The sequence below is a fragment of the Mesocricetus auratus genome, unplaced genomic scaffold (genome assembly GCF_017639785.1).
Source record: "Mesocricetus auratus isolate SY011 unplaced genomic scaffold, BCM_Maur_2.0 Super-Scaffold_15014, whole genome shotgun sequence".
Classification (NCBI taxonomy): Eukaryota; Metazoa; Chordata; class Mammalia; order Rodentia; family Cricetidae; genus Mesocricetus; species Mesocricetus auratus.
The window spans coordinates 8,255,237-8,261,249 of NW_024429186.1; the positions used below are offsets into that span (position 1 = coordinate 8,255,237).

Below are 6,013 nucleotides of genomic sequence, written 5' to 3' on the forward strand. Positions count from 1 at the left end.
TCTCACACACACACACACACACACACACACACACACAAACCCTTCGATTTCATTCTCAAAACTGAGTCAAAGCTCAGTGCAAAAAGCCATGAAAATAGAACTCAGTTCCTTCAACCGATCATTCGTCCGAGCGCTTAGATTTCAGAGCACGTCCACAGCACTTCACCCATTTGCATTTTGTTGCCGTTTCGAATTAAAGGTAAAGAATTTTCCACGCAGAATTCTCTCTAAAGATCTAATCCTGAAACCCGCGTCCCCCCAACCGGGGGGTGATGACAGTGTGGAAACGTGGCGAAACGTACGTGAGCCATAGCCCGGCGCCTCCAGGACCCGCCAAGCCCCGCGGCAGGGATCGTTTTAACGACTCGCCCGTGGGGAGCCCACGCTGACCTTTGGTGTTAATCGAAGGTGGAAGGGTGTGCATTCGGCCCCGGCTGGATCCCAGAACCTCCTGCCTTCCAGCCTCTCTGCAGCTCTCCGACTGTGAATCAGTCATTCATCTGCAGAGCAATGACTCAGTATAAACTTTTAAATAATGGCTCAAAAACCCACCTCCACCCGTCAGGGCAAGCACGCTCGTCTATGCGGGCACCCTGACTCGGCCGTTCCGTAACCGCGCCAAAGCCCCGGGGCCTCTGAGATGCAGACGGCTCAGCACCCCTCGGGGCGGGCACCTAGGGCGCGAGGCCTGGCTGCCCCGTCTGCCCGAAGCGCCGGCGCCTGGGGCCCGCAGCCGGCCCCACACACAAAGTTTCCAAAGTTGGGGCGGCGGGCGGGCCGCACCGCAGACGGTGAGGCGGCCGGGCCTGGCCGCGCAGGACCCGCCGGGCCCCCGGGGCCGCCGCCGGGATGGAACCGCCCGCCGCCCCCGCCGTCCCGGCCCGGCCCGCCGACCTTACCCCGCGGCCCGCCCGCTCGGCCGGCTCAGGGGCGCCGCGCGCATCCTCCGCCGCCGTCTGCAGCGTCCAGCTCCCCGGGCAGCCCCATGTCGGGGGGGCGGGGAAGGGCCGGCGGCCGCCGCCGCCGCCGCCGCCGCCGCCGGCTGGAAAGTCCCTGCTGGGCTGCAACCCGGCTCGCGCACGCGGCGGCCGCCGGCCGCGCCGCCTCACGCACCCTCGCGCTGGCACTTCCTCTCGCGCGCTGGAAATCCCCGCGGGCCGCCGGCGCGCGCCCCGGCGCGCCCGCCCCCGCCGCCCGCGCGCGCCTCTCCCTCTCCTCCCCCCGCCCCCGCCCCCGCCCCCGCCCCCGCCCCTCGCACGGCTGGCGCGCGCCCGCGCCCGTTGCTAGGGACCCTCGGCCCCGCGCTCGCCGCCGGCCTTAGCAACGGCGGCGCGCGCCCCAGGCCCTCCTGGGCCTCGGGCCCCCTTCGCGCGCGCGCGCGCGCGCGCCTGCGCCCTCGCGCCCCGCCCGCGTCCCGGTCTTTCCGGGTCAAAAAGCCAGCCGGGCGAGCGGAGTCGGGCGAAGAAGGTGCCTCGCGTCGCCCCCTCGACGGGCGGGCGGGCGGCCCTGACGCTCCGGCCCCCTCCTGCACTCCCGTCCTCACACCTGTAGAGGACACGCGATCGCGGGCACCCGCCCACACACGTGCGGGGCTCGTCCCGAGTGTCTCCTGCTCGAGAGCACACGGGCAGAGCTCGCGGGCGCCACAGCCCACAGACGGCCCTCGCGGGTGCACACAGACGCGCCGCCTCGGCCTCCCCGCGTGCCCCCCCGCGCTCTGGCCCCGTCTGAGCCAGCTCCCGGGGTTAGCAGAGCTCCTCCCTGGCCCAGTGTGGACACGGTGGCCAGTTTGCCCTGGGCTCCTCTCTCTGCCCTCTGCCAGGACGCCCATTTCTTCAGCGGCTGCACCCTGCCGTCTGGCGGTCCCCGGGGGCTCACGGGGCTCCTCCGGATGGCCCCTGGTGCCACAGCAAGACGGGAGCAAATGAGGGCCTGCCCTTAGGGAGCTTGGGCCACCGAGGAAGGAGGCCGAGGTCGTTTCCGAACCAGCTGGAAACGCACGCTCGCCTCCCTCCTCAAGAAAGCCCGGAGGGTCCCCAGGCCGAGGCGGGGGCCAGCGCGACCCGCCTGTCAGTGCCCCCTCCACGTGCTCTGCAGGCAACAGAGGCAGCGAGTCCAGCCGCGTCTGCCCAGCTTGGCTCGTGGAATGTTCTAGAAGCCCAGACAGTCTGGCCAGGACATCCCTGGATGCGTTAGCCAACAGGTGCCCGTCCCAGAGCCCAGACGGCAGCCTCGCTAGCCACACTCAGCCAGGCCAGGGGCGCCCCCACCTGGGCCACGAGCCCCGGTTCTGAGTTCCCACAGTTTAGGACGAGGGCCAGCGACAGTGCTAGGGCGACCGTGCCGCCTCTGCTGCGGACTCCGGGCCGCCCTCTCGCCCTCGTGGGTGTCTTCAGTGGCCCAGAGGGCTCAGGGGGCCCCGGTCTCGCACGCCTGTGCTCCGAGGCCTCGCCCCGCGTCCCCGGCCCCGTCCAGGGCGCCCTGAGGACCTGGTGCCTGTGCCCTCCTCGCCCTCCACTGCCCCGCACAAGGGAGCTGCCCAAATCCAGAAAGGCTCTCTTCTCTAGGCTGCACCGTTGGATTCGCTTCAAAACGCCACAAGGCGGACGGCACAAAGGCCTGTGCGTGGGCTTCCCCACGCCGCGTGCCTCCTTCCATTCGCTGCCAAAGCGCTGCTAAGCCTCGTCCAGGAGGGTTGAGTCCACCAGCGTGGAGCCCTGTGCGGGGAGCCTCTCTCTCTCTCTCCTCTCTCTTTCCTCTCTCTCTCTATCTCTATACCTCTCTCTCTATCTGTATACCTCTCTCTCCTCTCTCTCTCCTCTCTCTCTCTCCTCTCTTTCCTCTCTCTCTATCTGTATACCTCTCTCTCCTCTCTCTCTCTCTCTGTCTCCCTCTCTCTCTCTCTCTCTCTCTCTCTCTCTCTCTCTCTCTCTCTCTCCTCTCTCTTCCTCTCTCTATCTGTATACCTCTCCTCTCTCTCTCCTCTCTCTCCTCTCTCTCTCTCTCTATCTGTATACCTCTCTCTCTCTCTCTCTCTCTCTCTCTCTCCTCTCTCTCTCTCTCTCTATCTGTATACCTCTCTCTCTCTCTCTCTCTGTCTCCCTCTCTGTCTCTCTCTCTCTCTCTCTCTCTCTCTCTCTCTCTCTCTCTCTCTCTCTCTCTCCCTCTCTCTCCTCTCTCTTTCTCTCTCTCTCTCTCTCCTCTCTCTCCACCCCAAGGCCTTCTCCCACCCAGCAGACCCATAACCCCTGCTTTGGGGAACCAGAGCGGACAGCATAAAGAAGTTTGCCCCAGACAGGGCCACGGTTTGGGGGGCGGGTGTTCTGCTCGCCGCAGTGCCGGTTGCTGGGCAGACGTGATGAGCAGTTCCGAGAACCAATCAGAGCGCTCTCCTCTGGGCGTTGCAAAAGCAAGGCTAGCTTGTTCCCTATGGCAACGCTGAACAACACGCTCACACTGTTTCTGGACAAAGACCTTTCTCTCGGGAATTTGTGCGGCCGGACATGTCCAGTTTGCCGCATTTTAGGGAGCCGTGCACGCAGATCTCGAGATGACTCACCGAAGTGCAATCGCCTGGAAAGCCGCTCCCATCTGCTGTCCTAAGAGGAAAGGCATTCACTGATCGGTGTCAGGGGCTTCAGGCCTGGAAACAGGTGTCATCAGGCCTCTCCCAGCGCCTCAAATGACAGCTCCTGGAGCAGAAGCCACCTGCCCCTGTGGCTCTGATGTGGGCTGAAGTGAGCTGACCATTCGCCCACTGAAACACGTTAAATACTGCCAAAGGAGGGACACTGGGCAAAATTATAGTTATAAGGGCTCCCAGCAAGTAGCTCCCAAACCTGTTAAACACAGGACACGTACATACCCACATACCCATCAGTTCTTAACCGCAACGGGTAACGTGCTCTGACATCCCTGTTCTGTATGGTTTTGTAAATGATTTTGATTACTCATGTATTCTGAGAGCGCACGGACACGTGTGCGTGCGTGTGTGTGTGTGTGTGCGCGCGCAACGCAAAATGTAAAGGTCAAAGGACGCTCACCTATTAACCCAGCGTTCGGGAGGCAGAGGCAGGTGGATCTCTGTGAATTTGAGACCAGCCTGGTCTGCTGAGCGAGTTCCAGGACAGCCTCCAAAGCCACAGAAAAACCCTGTCTTGAAAAAACAAAACAAAGGTCAGAGGACATTCTGCAAAGGCAGATCTCTCCTTCCATCGTGTGGTCCCTGGGATCAAACACAGTTTGTTCAGCTTGACAGCAAGCACCCTTACCTACTGAGCCATCTTGCTGACCCCTATCTATTAATTCTAACCTAGGGTTCTGCTGTGTAGTCCAAGCTAGCTTCAGACTTGAAATCCTCCTCCCTCAGCTTCCCAGGTGCTAGGATTTCAGGCAAATGCCACTGCGCCTGCCTGAGCAAGCATGGGCCTCCCTAGAGCTCGCTCTCCCCTCCCCCCTTGAGTAGGGTCTCCAGCAACCTGCTCTGGCTTCAGACTCACTGTGTAGCTGAGGATGACCTCGAACTCCCAACCCTTCTGTGTCTGCCTCTCAAGTCCTGAAATCACAGACATGCGCCGCCATACCCAGCTTCCATTACTTATTTTTGCTATGCGTCTTTACCTATCTTATTTGAAGTGGGGCGCATGTGTCGAGGCACACGTGGAGGGGGAATTAGGACGATTTGCAAGTCAGCTCCATCCTACCACCATGTAAGTCCTGCTGTCCACACTCAGGTCGAAAGGCTTGGGGCAAGTGCCTTGGCCCACGAGCCCCCCCCCAGTTTATTTTTTAAATGCTGATCATGACCCTTTAAACTGGAGATTCATGACCACAAGTCCAAAATACCACTTTAGACTTAAAGGTGCCAATGGTAATGGGAGGGGTCACAGCTTTGAGGAGACAGAGCGCCCACCCCTGCACAGGCCTGCCCTTCCTTCAGTGGACCCCTTCACAGAAGTCACTGCAGGTCACACTCCCCTGGTTAGGACCGTTGGTGACTCAGTGGTAGGAGTTGATAAAGGAGACACAGAGCGGGCCCTGAGGGCAAAAAAAAAGCACATTCCTGGGTTTACAATGGGCAGATGGGAGAGGCTGGAAATGGGCTGCATAAGTAGTTTTTTTTCCTTTTTTTCTCATTTCTGTGGGCCAATCAGGAAACAGACGTGTTCCCATTTTAAGGAGTCCATCCCAGGATTACACATACCACCTGTACCTTCTCAAACACTTGCCTGAAACAGTCCAAGAGAACGAGAGTCCTGGCGTGGCCTGTTTCCAGCTGGTAGCTTTCACTCAGCCCTGTACCTGCCTGTCTTCAACGCTCTCTGAAGACAGATGCCATCACCACCCTCTCAAGAAAAAGAGGATCTTCAGTGGATGTCGCGGGAAGCAGGGGCAGGGTGTGCAAGCCCCACGTTGCAAACCCCAGGAGACACCAGCAACACCTGTTTGATACCTTCCTTCAGGTCCCTGAAACCCATTCCTCTGTCACAGCTGGTCCTGTCCCCAGCCCACAGGCTCATGCTGGCTCCTGACTTTCCCCAAACCTTAGCAAAGGCTGAAACAGTCCCGTGGAAGGCGCCGGTCCTGCCACACAGCAGCAGCCAAGGAAGGGAGGAGGGAGGAGGGAGGAGGGAGGAGCTGCCGCATCCAGAGCCCCCCTCCAGGGGGGGGAGGAAAAGAAAGGTCTAGAAATTGCAAGAATCATTGTAATCCTAGGCATCGCAATACTCCATCTCTCTGCAAACACGGGAACATGGTGGTGTGATTCCTCGGTACCCCATCATCTCCCTGCAAACACGGGAACATGGAATCTTCTTGAGTCACAAGAAGTTAGTTCTGGCAAGTGGGAACTGGGGATGGGCACACAGGTGTGGACCAGCATTCAAGCATCTCGCACTCATCCCAACACTGGAAACCCTTAGACCCTTCCTTTAAGTCAGAGGAAGGAAATGAGGCTGTCCTTTGTCTGAGAGATAATCTGCTGGGCTTCTAAACTCATAGGGATGCTCGGTGG

The 6,013-nt window shown here is 60.4% G+C and overlaps 1 protein-coding gene across 6 annotated transcripts in view; it reads right to left on the minus strand.

Annotated features, from left to right (window-relative positions):
- Positions 1-1,066, minus strand: part of Traf3 (TNF receptor associated factor 3) — a 107,518-nt gene extending 106,452 nt beyond the window's left edge. For 2 of the 6 annotated variants that reach the window (XM_040742446.1, XM_040742447.1), the window contains exons 1-2: positions 900-1,066; positions 391-500 (exon numbers count right to left, since the gene is read on the minus strand). The gene's annotated coding sequence lies outside the window, so the exon portion shown is untranslated. Of the gene's footprint in view, positions 1-302; positions 324-390; positions 501-899 lie in introns of those variants that run through there. The other 4 variants (XM_040742439.1, XM_040742440.1, XM_040742441.1 and 1 more) reach the window with 3 other exon arrangements.
- Between the last annotated feature and the right edge of the window lie 4,947 nt (positions 1,067-6,013).